This window comes from Sus scrofa, chromosome 4, assembly GCF_054392235.1.
Source record: "Sus scrofa isolate SSC_HxYL_T2T_F1_AM1 chromosome 4, Sscrofa_HxYL_maternal_Yorkshire_Landrace_v2.0, whole genome shotgun sequence".
In the NCBI taxonomy this organism is placed as follows: domain Eukaryota; kingdom Metazoa; phylum Chordata; class Mammalia; order Artiodactyla; family Suidae; genus Sus; species Sus scrofa.
Window position 1 is genome coordinate 5,954,347 of NC_139386.1, and position 18,030 is coordinate 5,972,376.

General features: G+C 41.4%; 1 long non-coding RNA gene across 7 annotated transcripts in view; it reads left to right on the plus strand.

The window, feature by feature from the left end:
• The window catches only part of LOC110260213 (uncharacterized), a 282,336-nt gene that overhangs the window by 249,945 nt on the left and 14,361 nt on the right, over positions 1-18,030 (plus strand). For 6 of the 7 annotated variants that reach the window (XR_014842916.1, XR_014842918.1, XR_014842915.1 and 3 more), the window contains exon 5: positions 8,033-8,231. The exons of the other annotated variant lie outside the window; for it this stretch is intronic. This is a non-coding gene — a long non-coding RNA (uncharacterized LOC110260213). The remainder of the gene's footprint in view (positions 1-8,032; positions 8,232-18,030) is intronic. 7 annotated transcript variants of the gene reach the window in all.

Below are 18,030 nucleotides of genomic sequence, written 5' to 3' on the forward strand. Positions count from 1 at the left end.
CCAAACCCCAACCCACTCTTCCCTGCCCCCCACCTGTCCCCTTTGGTAACCATGAGTTTTTTCCAAAGTCTATGAGTCTGTTTCCGTTCCGCAAAAAAGTATCCTTTTTTTTTTTTTTTTTAAGATTTCACATATATGTGATGGCATATGACGTCTGTCCCTATGCTGTCACTCACATGGAGTACTCTTTAATTTCAGAAAACCATTGACCATCATATCTTCTTTGTTTTCAACCAACCCATTCTCAGGTTCAACTCCTTCTGGGATCTTAATTACTCATATTATGAGAAATTTAGCATTTCTCCATGATCTTGAATGTTAATGTCCTAGTTCCCTTTTTTTTTTCCCTTTTTATTTCTGTTTGGATAATATAAACTTGTCTTTAAGTTCACGTAAAGAGATGCTGGAGGGACTCGGTCCTTCCGTGCTTTACACTCAAGCTTAGCTTCCAGCACCTGGTCCCTGGCAGGATTCTTTTCCAGTGCCCTTTCCCTGATGTTGATTTTTATAACTACCTTTTTCATTTCTCTTCCTTCTTCATAAGGTGCTTTGTTTGGTTCATGGAATCATATTTCCCTCGTCAGAATGCCTTTTAGCGTCCTCCTGTGTTTATGAGTTCTTTAAGTTTTTCATTCTATAACTTTTTGAACCTACATTCCATTTTCTTTTAAGCAACATTCTATGGGTATAATTTACATACAATGAAATTTACCCATTTATTTTATTTTGTTTTATTTTATTTTTTTAGGTATGCACATGGCATATGGAAGTTCCCAGGCTAAGGGTCTAATTGGAGCTCCAGCTGCTGGCCTACAGCACAGCCACAGCAATGCCAGATCCGAGCCGTGTCTGTGACACGCCGGATCCTTAACCCACTGAGTGAGGCCAGGGACTGAACCCACATCCTCTTGGATACAAGTCGAGTTCCTTACTGCTGAGTCACAATAGAAACTCTTGAAATTCGCCCATTTAAAGGTTACATTTTGATGATCTTCCATAATTGTATGCACTAGTGTACCACTGCCACAATCGAGAGAAAGGAACTACCCAGCACTTCAAAACTTTATCCTTTGCCCCTTCCTAAGCGATCGTCAACCACTCACCACCCTCTTCCATCCTAAAACGCTTATCACTATGGTCTTGCCATTTTAGAATTTCATGCAAAGGGCAGCATATAATATGTAATCTTTCGAGTCTTATTTCTTCTCTTAGCAATTATTTTAGAAGTTATCCATATGGTTGTGAGGGTAAATAGCTTATTTCATTTTATGGATATACTGCATGCAATTTGTTTATTATTACTTCACTGTTCAGATATATTAGGATCGTTTTAAATTTAGGGTTACCATGAATAAAGCTACTACAACTATGTAATATATAGGATTGTATGGGCAAATGTTTACATTCCCCTTGGGTAAATATTTAGTTAAGGTATTCCTGAGTCTTATGGGAGACGTATAATTTATTTTATAAGAAATTTCTAGGAGTTCTCATCATGGCACAGTGGAAACAAATCTGGCTAGGGACCATGAGGTTGCAGGTTTGATCCCTGGACTTGCTTAGTGGGTTAAGGATCCAGCATTGCCGTGAGCTGTGGTGTAGGTTGCAGACGTGGCTTGGATCCCACATTGCTGTGGCTCTGGTGTAGGCTGTTGGCTACGGCTCCGATTAGACCCCTAGCCTGGGAACCTCCCTGTGCCGTGGGTGTGGCCCTAAAAAGACAAGAAAAAGGAGTTTCCAGAGGAGTTTCCAAAGTAGCTGTAACATTTTGTATTCTCATCAGAAATGTAGGACGCTTCCAGTTCTCCTCTATCCTTCACAACACTTGATATTAGGAGTTTTAAGTTGTCGCTGTGTTAGTGTCTGTGTAATGGTGATATCATGGTGCTTTTAATTTGCATTTCTCATATTCATAATAATGAATATCCCTCTATATGTTTTAAATCCTTTTCCTATTTAACTCATTAAAGTTTTTTTTTTGGGGGGATGCCACACCTGCAGCATACAGAAGTTGCCAGACTAGGTAGAAGTCAAATCAGAGCTGTAGCTGCCAGCCTACACCACAGCCACAGCAACACCATATCCAAGCCATGTCTGCAACCTACACCACAACTCATGGCAACGACAGATCCTTTAACCCACTGGGCAAGGCCAGGGATCGAACCCACATCTTCCTGATACTAATCAGGCTCATGACCGCTGAGCCACCATGGGAATTCCCATAACTCATTTAATTTTACAAATAAAATATTTCTAAGAGTATTCGTAAATAAATATTAGCCTTAATATTATTGAATTATTAAAGTTTTAATGGATTTTAAATATTAGTACTCTGCCAGATATATCCATTGTGAATATTTCTCCTAGTTTATCTTTTGATTTTATTAAACATGTATTTTAAATAGATGTTTTTAAATTGATGTAGTCAAATGTACTGTTTTTCTTTTATAATATTTTTTTGTGTATCCTGTTTAGAAATATTTGCCTAACCAGTTTCTAATTGATATTTCATCCATATTTTCCTCTAAAAGTGTTACACTTCTAGCCACTGCATCTAGATTTTTTACGTTTTAAGTTATTTTTGTATATGGTTTGTGGCCAGGAGTGGTTTTAGATTTTTTCTTTATGAATATTATATAGTTCCATCACTGTCTGATGAAAGGAGAAATAGAGAAAATGAATACCAAATAAAGTCCAGAATGACTATAGAGACAAGAAGAACTATTGATTTCCAAAAATTGTTAATATGCTCTGCCAGCACTGCAGTGATTCATGCTTATTTCATTTCCAAAAGTTTTCAGAATGAGGGACTGAGAGAGAGAGCTGAAAACGTAAAAAGTCACCCTTTCATCACTGGAAGGCGTTGAGTAACCTAAGATGACCATGCAGGTAAACACAGCTCAGTTAACGGTGGTCCACTTGTGTCAACTTTATTATCTAAAGATCTTACCAGAGCTCGACTGTCTCTGCCTCTACCAGTGCTTTCTCACCCAGAGTATTCTGGACAGCAGAAGTCTGGGCTGGCAGGACGGTGTTTATTCTTCCTTTCTCTTGGGTTGGCAAGGACAGATGATTGTCCCTCGCTGTCCTTTTCCCACAGTAATTGAGTCTTCCATCAAGCCTGTACTTCTCAGCAGACAAAAGGGAGCACAAGCAGTTTAAGTGTCATATGGTGGCTTCTGGGAACTGCCTGTTAAACAAAGCCATCCTGTGATATCCTTTTCCACACTCCTTCCACTCCCGAGCTTCCGTTGTAGGTGTGTTAGCTGGAACGCCTTCTCACGCCAGGATAACAAGATCCCTCACCTAGAGGTTGCAAAAGGGAATAATGAAGTTATTTTTGTTCCCAGAGGAAATTTTTTTTTCTTTTTTCTTTTTAGGGCTGCACTCACAGCATGTGGAAGTTCCCTGGCTAGGCGTCAAATCGGAGCCACAGATGCCTGCCTTAGCCAGAGCCACAGCAGCACAGATCTAAGCCGCATCTGCGACCTATATCATAGCTCATAGCAACGCTGAATCCTTAACCCACTGAGCAAGGCCAGGGATCAAACCCACATCCTCATGGATACAGATTCATTACCACTAAGCCACAATGGGAACTCCTGCCTAGAGGAATTTTTAAGCCATTATAAAAACTCTGACCACTCAAAGATGCACTAATTTATGTGAGATTGAAATAAAGATCTATTTTATATAAACCACTCTTGCATGAGATCTCTGTTGGTTACATATGAACACAATTCTAACCTACTATGTATTTTTCGATCCATTTACTTTCAACTTGCTTCTGTTCTTTGGTTTAGATGTATCTGTTATAGCAATATATAGCTGAATTTTTTTCATTCAATCTGCCAATAGTTTAGCTTTTTCTAATTCCTTTTAACTGGACAATCAGAACATTCATACTGATTGTGCTTACCGATATATTTTATTCCTAACATTTTATTTATTGCTTTCTTTTTGATTTTTATTATGATATTGTCTTAAAATTAATTATGTTTTTGGATTATTTTATATGCATTTATTTTTTCTCCTTAAAATTTTAATTTCTCTACTAATTTTGAATGTGTACAAAACAATATATTTGTATCATTTTGTTGATTACTCAAATTTAATTTGTACATTTAACTTAAAAATCTAAATTTAGGAGTTCCCATCATGGCGCAGTGGTTAACGAATCCGACCAGGAACCATGAGGTTGCGGGTTCGGCCCCTGCCCTTGCTCAGTGGGTTGACGATCCGGCGTTGCCATGAGCTGTGGCGTAGGTTGCAGACGCGGCTCGGATCCCGCGTTGCTGTGGCTCTGGCGTAGGCCGGTGGCTACAGCTCCGATTCGACCCCTAGCCTGGGAACCTCCATATGCTGCGTGAGCGGCCAAAGAAATAGCAAAAAGACAAAAAAAAAAAAAACCAACTAAATTTAAGCAATATCTTTACTATTCTCCTACAAAGCGTATGTGTTTTAAGACTCTAAATGCAGATCACCTCCTTACAAAGCAAATATTAATCTTATCCCAGATCGAAGGTCTTTCTTGAACAATGAATATTCAGCATTATTTTCACTACTTTGTAATGGTAGTGCGTGAGTAGCTGTATTCATATAGTTAACATTGTGTTTGCTCCCATCCATTCCTTTTTTAAATGGCTTTATTGAAATATAATTTATGAACCACACTCTTTACCCATGTAAAGTGTACAATTCAATGGCTTTTGATATATTCACAGTGTTGTGCAACCACAACCAAAATTTAATTTTAGGAAATATTCATTGTGCCCAAAGAAATCATGCATCTATTAGAGGTCATTGCACAGTTACTCCCATTCACCAGCCAAACCTAGTCAACCACTAATTTACTTTATGTCTCTATAAAGGTGTCTGTTCTTGACACTACACGTGAGTGGAATCATAAAATGCATCATCTTTTATGACCAGTTTCTTTCACTAACCCTGATATTTAATGTTTTTCCCCCTCTGTTATCAATTTTTCTGTCCACTCAATTATTTATTATCAGTATACAAATATGCCATAATGTCTCCCATCTAAAAAGTAGTATGACACTGAGTTCATATTCTTAGACTCTTCTGCCATATTTTTCTGTTCCTCTTCAAAGCAGAATTTGTCGAATAAATTTTCTCCTCTCACTCATCTCTCATTCTGTCTTCTTGTCACACATTTTCTCCTCCACCACTATACTCAGCTCACTCACATCAAAGGCATCAATCAATTCCATATATATGTGTGTGTGTGTATATGTGTGTGTGTGTATATATATATATATATATATATATATGGAAAAATTCAACCTCCGTGAGCCTCCAGGTGACTTATTTTTGTCAATTATTCCTTTTTTTTTTTCTTTGTCTTTTTCTAGGGCTGCTCCCGCAACTCATGGAGGTTCCCAGGCTAGGGGTCAAATTGGAGCTGTAGCCACCGGCTTACGCCAGAGTCACAGCAACGCGGGATCCGAGCTGCGTCTGCAACCTACACCACAGCTGACGGCAACGCCGGATCCTAACCCACTGAGCAAGGCCAGGGATCCAACCTGCAACCTCATGGTTTCTAGTCAGATTCATTAACTACTGTGCCACGATGGGAACTCCAATTATTCCTTCATTTTTGCAACACTTTTTTCACTCTGTTTCTGGAAGTATTCTGGTTCATCTCCACAGTTGAGGATGTTTTCTTATGGAAAAATAGCAAATCACTATGATGTCATATACCTTAAGCTGAAATAACATTGTGTGTGAATTACACCGAAATAAAAAAGAAGTTCCTGAGCCCAGAGCACCACTTGCAAAATGACATGCAGCCATGCACACATCAGCCACTGCACGCTGCCATAATGTGCTCCCAGGATGGACCTCAGATTACGTCATCTGTCACTAACATGATCCCACGTTATTTTTCCTTTATCTTTACATAGCATCATCAGGCTTTCCACTGTATTTATTACAGTCATCTCTAAAGTTACCTAAATTTCCAGCTGACAGGTTTTCACTCAAATACAGGTTTTTAAAATTACCTATGTTATAGGACCTCTGGTCCTACTGGCTTTAGGTGTAAATGTATAATAATAAAAAATGGGTAGTGAATTTGAGATGGAATGATTGGGCATCAGGCTTGTGACAGCCTTTAGGTCATCTCTTAAGAAACCTCCTCCCTCACCTCCACTCTTGTCTGTTTATTGTCTTTGTAACTTTCCAGATTTTTAAGCTATTTATTTAAAAGCAGCCACGCTTATTTAGCATTTGCTGGGTGGTAACTGCCGTTCTGGGGGTACCTAAGGGAGATTGACTTAATTCTCTTAAGAGTCTATGAGGTTGCTACAATTTTATATCCACTTCACGGTTGAGCAAACGGAGGTCAGAAAAGGAAAGTGACTTACTCAGAGTCCCACTTGTGACATGAACAGAGCAGGGCTTGCACTCAGCACTCTACCCCCGCCCTATCCTGCCTTCCTAAGTCTCGGGGACTTGCGACCACGTGCAGGGCTACTCTGAGGAGAGAAGCTGAGGACATAGTAAAAGAGGTCATTGTCTATACCTCAACAGAATTCTCCTGAATTCAGCAGGTTACAGAATAAAAGGATGAGCTAGACCCAGCCTGCGAGTTAACAAGTTTACAAAGATTTCTTATGTGATAGCTAATAGGCTGGCTGGTGGCTCTGTCCATGGGTGACAGGGGTTTGGAAATGTCTGGGTTTAATTATCAGAATGAGAGGCATCTGTTCATTAGGACAAAATGGAAACTTCGTTTTTTTTTCCAAAGATGGTGTTTACCACATTGGTATTTTAGTCCTGATAATTCAGAAGCCAGTTTTGCTAATGGCTAGACAGTGTACTCCAGCATAGCTCCAAATATGGAGGTTTAACGTGTGTCATGGAAATGAAAACAAACATTTTTAGTGCAACTGTGTGCTAAGTGCCCGGCTAATTGCTTTACAGGGAATACCTCGTTTAATCTTCTTCAGGGTTTACTGAGGAAGGTAGTATTATTAACCACACCTCAAAGAAAAACAGAGTACGCTCTAGGCAGATTATATAACTTGTCCAGCCCAGTACGATGTCATTTCCTGATGCTCGTGTTGAAATCCAGGATGCTGAGCTCCAGTCTTGTGTGTGTCATCGCATTATAGGATCACGACTCAATGTGTGTATGTGCATTCATGTGTGTGTGTTCACGTGTGTGTGTGGGGGGGTGTCTGTGTAAAAGTCTGATGAAATAATAAGCATTTAGATGCGAACAATGTGTTTTTTGAGTTACAAAGAAAAAGGTCTATGATTAAAATTGTACACCTGTATTTCTGCTCTATTTCTATACTATATACCTATATTTCTATTTTTCTACCTGTAAATAAGAATAATTATTTTATGTTTCACAGGTGTTTAAATAAACTGTGATTAAGAAACCTAAAAAAAAAACAAAAAAAAAACTTTTTTTTTTTTTTTAAAGAAACCTAAATTGTTTAGAGTTTTGCAAGCTCAGCACTACTGGCATCTTGAGCCAGCTAATTTGCTGTGGGGTGCCCTGCGCATAGTAGGATGTTTAGCAGCATCCCTGAGTTCTGTCCACCAGATGCCAGTAGCATATTGCCAGTTGTGGTGACAGAAAATGTCTCCAGACATCGTCAAATGTCCGCTGGGGACAAAATTACCCCAAGTTCAGAATTAAAGTAGAAGAGCTGATAATTTAACATTCTCAGTATATCTTGTCTCTGTCATGTTTTAAGATCTTTTTCCTACTTTTTTAAACTTTGATTCCCTTCCTCCATTAAAATTAGTCTTTCGTGTCTTAGGAAAAGATTGGGAGGGATAACATCTGGACAAAGAAGTCTCTGGAACATGGGAAACTGTGACACCAGGGGAGTCCCCTTCAGACCAGAAGGGAGGGAAGAACTGGTGCAGAAAGAAGCAGAGATGAGAAAAGGGGTGGAAGGATTAAGAGGCCAAAGACAGGCCTGCTCTGGCCCTTTACATGAAGGGTTGAAATGGTTGGAATTGAACAGGACAGTACTTCTCTGCTCCCTTCTAGGCTGAAAATACTGCCTTTAAGAATGAGGAAACCACAGCTGTGAAGTGAGAATGAATATTAAGGAACTACTTACATCCATGAGCAGAAGTTACAGCTAAGGTGTTTGGGTCCAGAGGAAAAACAGTCACTTGGAAGCAAACAAAATAAGGATTTAAAATGAAGATGGTACCTACAGGGAGATCCAAGGTCTGACACACAGGTAAGTTTGTACCTCAAGTTTCTTGTACATTTAAAAAAATTTAATTATATTAACTGCGTGCTTATTAGGAGCAATACTTTCAAGATACTGTTCCTCCAGGCATTTCTTTAGCACACAGACATCCAGAGGATCTGGGGACACTGTAAACACTCATGTCTTAAGACCCCATCCCAGGACTCTGATTCCTTAGGTCTTATTATCTGTGTTTTTAACATGATGCTTGGGCAGTTTGTCCCGTGCGTGGGTGCATCTACAACCACGTTTTGAAAAATACTCCTCTAGATACATTGACCTAAAAGTCCCAAACCTTGTCCCTTTTACTCCTTAAGGAGCCTTTTCCTTAGGAGCTTTGACCAAAATGTGTATGGCTGTTAGAGAGTGGTTCAAAATCAAGCATATGCCTATCTTGGGAACTTGGTCTTTAATCCCAGCTATCTTGATGTTATTCCTATGCATTTCAGCTAAACCACATTCTTCATGATCTAATTATAACCAGACACTGATGACTATAATGAAAGCCTCTACATATCTAACCATATTCATCACTGTCTGGTTACGAGAGTGTTACTAATTCCAAGTGGAACCATCCATCAACATGGTTCTTTACTTTTCTTTCAGACAATCCATAAGGGCAAGCTATTTTCATCTAAGAGCAAATAAAATGAATCTATAGGACAAATGAGACAAAAGGAAGTTGTGCACCTGTGCTTCTTTCTGTCAAGCCATTCTCAGTAGAAATAGACAATCAATAAATTTAGAATTAGTGTAAATAAGTCGAAACATTAAATAAACCATCTTTCTCTTTGATGGAAGTTAGCTTCATCTTGGAATTTAAAGACCACTAAGAAAAAAATGAATATGCCCTACGTCAGTCCTATTCATCTTCCTCCTCATTATTTTCTTTCTCTTTCTCTTTTTAAATTCCCTTATTATGACTATAGTTTATGAAGCACTTACGTCATGCACGTCTCATTCATCACTCTTAGCAACCTTATATCATATGCAAGCAAATATCACAGTTGAGAAAACCAAACCTCCTGGGGGGTCAGTGTCTCTGCCAAGTTCATACAGCAAGGGAGAAGCAGAAAAGATGGTAGAAGCAAAGTCATTTGTTTCCAAATTTGCTTTTCATATATCTTGCAAGCAGGATTTTAATCTTTAGGAAAGCCTTATAATAAAAGCAAAATACCCAGTGACATGGTACACAATGCAACTGGTTTGCTAGGAGAAAAAGTACTGATGAGTCTTGATATCCAGGAGGGGTGGAAGTACACTAGATTATACCCTTTCATAGCCCGGAAGGATGTCAGATGATGTCAGATGATGGATGCTTCAGACTGAGTGGATCTGAAGGTCACCCAAGGTTGGCACAATAAACAATGACCAAAGTAAAGATGTAACCCAAATCACTGCCACTGACAACTCCATAATTTCTTCATGGCCTCCCAGCAAGACATCCCAAGTGGGCCATTACTCACTGCTCTGCTGTGTCAGAGGTGAGCATGATTGTGCTTCTGACCTCTGAAATCATCTCAAGTCTTCTCTGAACAAGGGCCTCGTGTCTTCCACAAATGGTGATTTAAATTCTGCACCCTTCTTATTATGCAGGAGAGATGCAAGTCTCTCTGAGTTATTGGGACCACTTAAAAATAAAACTTGAGACTGATATTCCAAAAACATCAGATATATGACTAAATAATAGCTTCCAAATACTGAGTGTTCAATATGTATCAACAAAAGCATGTAAAAGGCATGGTACCCTTGGGAATATATGTCTTTATAATCACTCATTCAGTTAGTCGTTGACCAAGTATATATTAAACGCCTCGCTGCATGGTTGTGACAAATGTGATAAGGATGGTCTAGGTTATGAGGACATAAATATCACAACAAAATTCTCGTCCTTGACGAATTCAGAGTCTATTGCAATATGTTTTCAAATGCCATGGGAGGGGGAAGGTTAAGGCATAGCTGGCTCTAGAAAATCAACAGGCATGGTATTAAATGTCTGCTATGTGTAAGACTGTGTGTTATCTACCATTATTTGTAAGTAACTGAAAGATGAAACTTAGTAATCTTTCAAGATTCAGAAATGTCTGTGGGTCTGCAAGCTAGGGAAACATTAATAGATATACTACTTCTACTCCTTATTGACCACCTACTATACTCTGAGAACTACGGTAGATGATATGTACTTAATGAAAGTTAAAATATGGTCTGTACCCTGAATATCTCATTATCTAATGAGTTGTATCTGTCAGGTTAAATTATACTATACAACTTCTTAATAATAAAGCTTATTTCTCAGTCATGCTACATACACAGCATAGTTCAGCTTTAGCTCTACTGCCATGGAGAGTAAACCTGGTGTGCAGAGACCAGCTCAGCAGATGAGGGCTAAAGAACAGGTGCTGTGAAACTTACGGAAAAAGTTAACATCCAACAAGACGTAGAGGCATTGATCCTAATTAAAGGTGGGAACCGAGGGACTCAAGGTCTAAGGGACCAAGAGCCCCGCTTCAAGAAACCACACTGCTTTGACTGTGCTCTTTAGGATTGCATCAAGTGAGGAGGGGGCTATAGGTGCAGGATGTAGTTTTTTTATTATTATTTTAAAAGTCACATAGCTGGTAGATGGTTAAGCTTCTACTCTGACCTTCAGGCATTTAACAATCATTAGCATTTGAGGAAGCTTGGCCTTTTAACTATCTACGCAAACAGCATGCCTATCAGTGGCAAGCTGTGTGCCTAGGTTTGCACCTCGGTTCTCCTTGCTGACGCATATTCTGCTAACAATCGCTCATAAACCCCTTGGGGCCATGAGGTTCCTCTTTCTCTTATTCTTAAGAGGACATATCATGCTGTGCAAACGGTATGCCAATCTGCACAGGTCCGGCATGCCTAGACCAATGCATTATGTCCTTATTCAGCTGACCACGTGACTAACTTACGCCTTTAGGTCTTTGTTCTTAAGCTTAAGTCATTTACCAGCACTGCGACTGTTTTTCAGGAAGGAATACGGGGTAAAGTAAAGCAGGATAAGATGGAGTTTTCAGCATAGAAAATAGAAGCAAAGAGGCTGAGAAAATAGTGTAGAAGTATGTCTCTCGACACTGGTGAGAATGTCTGTCTGAGAAATTGCTACTCTTGTGGTAAAGGGAGTGAGAGATACACCCAAAGGGACACGTATCACTTACGCTTACCTTCCACTGGCCAGTGCACCTCTCCTGGCCATCATAGAACCAACAGGAGAGGGAAGGAAAACCATCCCACTGGAACAGGCATTAAGGGAAGGAATTAGGAGATTTGGTGAACAATATCTGTCTACCACAGTGAGTACACTAGAACCACAAAACCTCCTGCTGGTACTTTCCCTCATTCTCAAAACTAAAATCACTGTGGACACACTTATCAGTTGGCAAAAAGAAAACATTGTTTGTCCAAGAGCTATTTTAGTAAGAAAGACCCAGTGCAAACCTATGAAATTATCTCCACCTGTAACGCCAAGAACAATGGGTAATGGCCCAATGAGACTTGGAAAATCCTGACCCCATAATTTTAGGTTCCATATTTCTAGAGGTTCTGGTTCCCAGAGCAGGAGAAACTAGGGATCACAATACTCTGCTAAACTTAAAACTATACAATGTTAGTCAGCTCTTCTCTCAACATGTCAGTTTCTACACCTTTGAAATACTGACTATAGTTTCTGCTGCTACGGATACTACTACTGCTACGGCCATCACCACCTCCATCACCACCACCACCACAACCACCACCATCACTGCCTCCATCACATCACCACCTCCATCACCATCACCACAGCACTACCACCATAACCACCACCATCACCAAACTCCACCACAACCACCACCATCATCGCCTCCATCACCAAACTCCATCACCATCACCACCAACACTAATGCTACCACCATAACTGTCACCATCACCATCACCACCTCCATCACATCACCACCTCCATCACCACCACCATAGCCACCACCACCATCGCCTCCATCACCAAAATCCATCACCACCGCCACCACCACTACCACCATAACTGTCACCATCACCATCACCACCTCCATCACATCACCACCTCCATCACCACCACCACTAACGCTACCACCATAGCCACCACCACCACCACCACCACCTCTATAACTGCCAGCATTATTACTACCACCGGCACTCCAATGTCACCACCACCACCGCCATTGCCACTATCACTTTTTATTAAAAACTGGTGTGTGTCTTCTGTGTGTTTTTACTAAATTGAATGTACTGTTATCCTCTGAGGTAGGTACTATGGTTATGCTCATTTTATAGCTAAAGTAAATGAAGATTAATGACATTTTTAATTGCTCAAGTTTCCACAGCTAATGAATAACAGTATTTGAAATTTAAATCCAAGAATTCTGATGTCAAAACTCAGAAACCTACCTCACATCACATAAACTGCCTCTAAGTAACGTTGGACTCCTTAGAAAAGGTCTAACCTCTCTTTTTTGGGATGGCAAAAAACCAGAACAAGAGTAGAAACAAAACAGTGTTCTGCTTCTTTCACTACTTTTGGGCCGTAGTGGGAAAATCACAGGGTTTCGGACCAGAAAAAAATTTTTTTTCTGTTCTAGTTTCACTGCCAATTGACTGTGCGACCTTATAGAAATCTGTTAACCTCTCTGAGGTGTAGCTGTAAAATTGAAACAATAATCTTGGATTGCCTTACCCAGTACTGGTGAGAAAGATCAAAAAATAAATGTGACATCACAGTGTGAGCTCTAATTCCTGTAGAGGTGTAAATTACTATTATTTCTGCTTGATTTTTCCTCTCTGAAAACCTAGCCTCTCCTTAGATCACAGAATCGTAGATTATGGTCTCTCGTCTGTGGCTAGAGGGATATTTACCATATTCACTACCAAGAATAATCATAAAGACTTGAAGTTACTTGCTACTCAATAACAGAACAAGGACAGTTTTCATTCTCAGGTCTAACAGAAGGCTGTCTCTGGTTGGTCTGGGACCCCAAGAGGGCAGGGTCCTAGGGAGTCGCCCAAATGCTTCCAATTCAATGGGAGGACAGGTGATGAGGAAGGAGTGAAAGCCTCTATTGTTCACCCTAAAGAATCATTTCTAAAGGGAGGTTTTCTGACTCATGAGCTGCCAGCAGTTATTCAATTATTCAGTTCACAAATTGGCAAGCCAATTATTTCATCTGAAAAGAAAATAAAAGGAAGATTATGGAACACGCAGGACAACTTCTCATTGGGCTTGTCTTTCATAGACTGAATGGACCTGGGTCCTGCAGAGAAGAAAGACCTCAGGGGACAGCCCGCCTGGTGTGTATTCATGAATGCCTTACCGCTAGAAGGGATCCTTTGCATGAATGCTGTTGGCTTTTCTGAATAGGTGCTGAGCAGTTGCCCTCCTGAGCCACCCTGAACTCACCGTAGGCCTTTGCTGAGTCTTAACCATTGTCTAGGACACTGCAGAAGAGTCCACGTGCTTCTACAGAACCCAGGCCCACCCCCAAGATATAAAAGCTGCCAACTGTAAGACCTTCAGTAGATATGACCTCTCCTCTCGATAAAGCCTGATTTAAAAAAAATTTGAATGCAGTGAGAGTAAATCGTGGGAGGTGAAGGTATAAGAGGCAGGCAAAGGGAGGTAACTCTTCCTTTACTTTATGCAGCACGCTGCTGGGTGATGCTCAGATATTGCCTGCATCCACTTTATTGCTCTGGAAGGAGGAAATTATTTAAAAAATGGGAGCTGTGCTAGGTCCTGGTGTGGCTCAACCTTACTTGTATAAATGGGTGGATATTGGCGAGTTTGCCTATAATCTTCAGCCAAACTTTGTGGGTTCAAATAAGCAGCTGCCTAAAGAAAGGCAACCATTCTGATGTCTTTATGTCCCCACCGAGGGCAGCACTGATGTGCCCCAGACACCTCCATTTAAAATTCCTCTACCAATTTGAACACAGATAGATGTTTTTACATACTCCAATTGAAAGAGGTGAATCTACTTTCTGGCATAGAGAGCCTATTCATAGGTATGTTGCAAACTTTACCTGTTATCTTCTTATTGTGATGTGTATACTTTATCTTCTGGGCAAGGGCACCCATATCTTAATAGGATTTATCTATGAAAAACAGCTCACAGTTGCAGAACATTATCTATTTCTATTTTCCCCAAAAGTAAAGTGGGGGGGGCATATATACCTTATATAAAAAGAAAAAAAGTACACACCTTGTGAGAATAGATCGATCCAACTTAAAGTTCTTAAACTTAATTCAACTTTTTCCAGGGCCGCACCTGCGGCATATGGAGGTTCCCAGGCTAGGGGTCTAATCAGAGCTACAGCTGCCAGCCTATGCCACAGCCACAGCAAGGCCTGATCCAAGCTGTGTCTTCGACCTACACCACAGCTCACTGCAACACCAGATCCTTAACCCACTGAGCAAGGCCAGGGACCGAACCCACAACCTCATGGTTCCTAGTCGGATTTGTTAACCACTGTGCCACGACGGGAACTCCAATATGATATCACTTATATCTGGAATCTAATATATGGCACAAAGGAACCTTTGCACAGACAAGAAAATCATGGATTTGGAGAATAGACGTGTGGTTGCCAAGGGGGAAGGGGAGGGGGTGGGAGGGACTGGAGCTTGGGGTAAATAGATGCAGAATGTTGCCCTCGGGATGGATTAGCAGTGGGATCCTGCTGTGTAGCACTGGGAATCTGTCTAGTCGCTTATGATGGAACACGTAATGTGAGAAAAAAGAATGTCTACATGTATGTGTAACTGGGTCACCATGCTGTACAGTAGAAAAAAATATATATAAATAAATGATTAAAAAATAAATAAAAAATTTAAAATGTATAAACAATTGCAAAAAAAAAAAAGAATAAATATGGAAAAAAAAAAAAACCGTCCCCTAAAGGACACAGAATTTATCTCAGAAGATTCAAAGAAAAATGCCTTTTTTTTTTTTTGGCCTCACCCTCAGCATATCAAAGTTCTGGGGCCAGGTGTCAAATAAAAGCTACAGCTGAGGCCTTCACCACGGCCACCGCAACACCAAATCTGAGCCGCATCTGTGACCCACACTGTAGCTTGTGGCAACACTGGATTCTTAACCCACTGAGTGAGGCCTGCGATTGAACCTGCATCTTCACAGAGACAGGGTCGGGTTCGTGTCCTGCTGAATAACAATGGTAACTCTTGTTATGTTTTTTTTAGAGCTTGGATTTATTATAAAGAGAATGTAATATGCAAATCACAAGAAACAGTAACTTTTTATTCATAAAATTTAAAACTACAAAAAAAAAAAATCATTTCCGGAGTTCCCATCGTGGCGCAGTGGTTAACGAATCCGACTAGGAACCATGAGGTTGAGGGTTCCATCCCTGCCCTTGCTCAGTGGGTTAACGATCCGGCGTTGCCGTGAGCTGTGGTGTAGGTTGCAGACGCGGCTCGGATCCCGCGTTGTTGTGGCTCTGGCGAAGTCCGGTGGCTACAGCTCCGATTCAACCCCTAGCCTGGGAACCTCCATATGCCATGGGAGCGGCCCCAAAGAAATAGCAAAAAAAAAAATCATTTCCCATAACGTCCTTCTGTTAATGCTGGTTCCAGAGTCTTCCATGGTGGTTAAACCTGATCATCTCCATAGCTCTCTGTATAAAGGACCCTCCTCTTTAGAGAGTCAGGAGCTTTTCTTTATTTTGTCTGATTGTTTTAACTAATCACATATGTTTGCTTTGTGAAGCCATGCCTTCTGGAAAAGTTACTACTTGTGGTACTGCTTGGATTTACTTTCAAGTTACTGCTGTAAATTTTAAAATAAGGGACAGCATTTATGACTTTAGAAACAATATATATTATGATCTAGTTAAAGTTATAGGAAAGCTTTCCTCAAGGCCCCAGACTGAAAAAAAACCCAGTGTGTGCACAGATCAATGCTTATGTTCCCAACAGTGGTGCCCAGACGTGTGAATAAAATATGGCCTGTTTTGAGGGAGTTCCCGTCGTGGCTGAGTGGTTAACAAACCCAACGAGCATCCATGAGGACGCAGATTGGATCCCTGGCCTTGCTCAGTGGGCTGAGGATCCAGCATTGCTGTGAGCTGTGGTGAAGGTCGCAGGTGAGGCTCAGATCCCACGTTGCTGTGCTGTGGCGCAGGCTGGCAGCTACAGCTCCGATTTGACCCTTAGCTTAAGAACCTCCATGTGCTGTGGGTGTGGCCCTCCAAAAAAAAAAGATGAAAAAATATGGCCTGTTTTCTCCTTGTTGCTCGGGGCGCCCTTCCCCATTGTCACAGGACAAAGTCACGCCCAAGCATTTCAAACACCTGCAACACTTTCCCCTGATCCCTGTATCTGAACATTTTATTTACATCTATGTTTTTCTGTGGTACTTTCTCCTGCTTCCAAGCACCCATTTTTTAACACGTGACTGTTGTGGTTATTGTTTTTGCAAACACAGAACCTCTCTGGTTAGACTGTATGCATCCCGAGGGCAGGAATGCTGCCATAAGCAGTTTGGTGCATCCTGGAAGGGCTGGCACATTGCTTGACACTAAGTAGGTCCTTAAAATGATTACTGGACTAGATATTTTGAGAATGTGCTACCAGATGATGAAAACTAGACAAAGCAAAGGCCTTTGAGCTGCTGGCAGGCAGGTGTCAGTAACTCCCCAAGGTGCTCAGGAGACAGAGGAACGAAGGTGTACAGAGTGAGGCCTTGGGAAGTGCAGAGGGGGCTCTGAGGTGGACGGGTCTACACTGTCACATCCCTACACTGTCCTTCGTGTCCTTCCACCCCTGGCTTGCATTTCTAACACTCTGGAGAGAAGATCATTCTGAGCAACACTGGGTCACTGTCCTAGCAGAGTCCTGCGTTTACTGGTGTGAGAAGGGGGCCGGGAGAGGTAGGCATTTTCTCCCACGGAGACCCCGCATGGTTGGAGAAATGCCATTTTCCGAAAGAAAGCTGCGTGATGTTAGAAGACCCTTGGGTGCCAGAGGACTAAAACATAAATGTTTCTTCAATCTCGGCTTTTGCTTAATGAGTGGCATAGAGAAGCCACTTGATACATATTTGTTAAATATAAGTGCAGCACCAAGAAATCTTTCCAGGTATTTAAACACAGCGCCGGAGGAAGCATGGTCCTGCTGCTTCGTGTGTATATTTATGTGGCCATAAACAAGGTGTCACTAAGCCTCATTAGACCTTGAGAACAAATTGTGTTGTATCACACACAGATGCAGCCTGGTCAGGTCCATGCCATTCAGAGCCAAAGGGCAGGGCACCGCACGGAGTCCCGTGACTCTGTCCTTCCCTCTCCTGACATTCTCCAGGGAGCCCGAAGCATATGTGCCCACTCCCTCCGGGTCCCCAAGAGCACGGATACGGCTGTCATCTGCAGGAATGTGCCAGGTCTGGGTTTGCTGACACCACCGCAGCGGAGTGTTGTGCTGAGCGAGTGCTCTTCTAAGTCAGCTACAGAGCTGCGGAACCCAAGCTGGAATCGTGGCATCTGTCCTGCTGCCCTGACGGGCTTGGACCTCCCCTCGCTTCCCAGCTGGTCCTTAGGCCACCGGTGCTTTCACATCTCATGAATCATAACAAACTGAACCCTGCAGGACGGTCAGCACCTTCCTTTGTCTCAGGGGAAAGTCGTCTCCAACTGAGCCCACAAGTCTGGTTGCTTCCCCCGCGCCCCGATATGGCTGAGTCCAGGTGTATGTCTTTTTTTTTTTTTTTTTTTTTTTTTGTCTTTTGAGCCGCTCCCC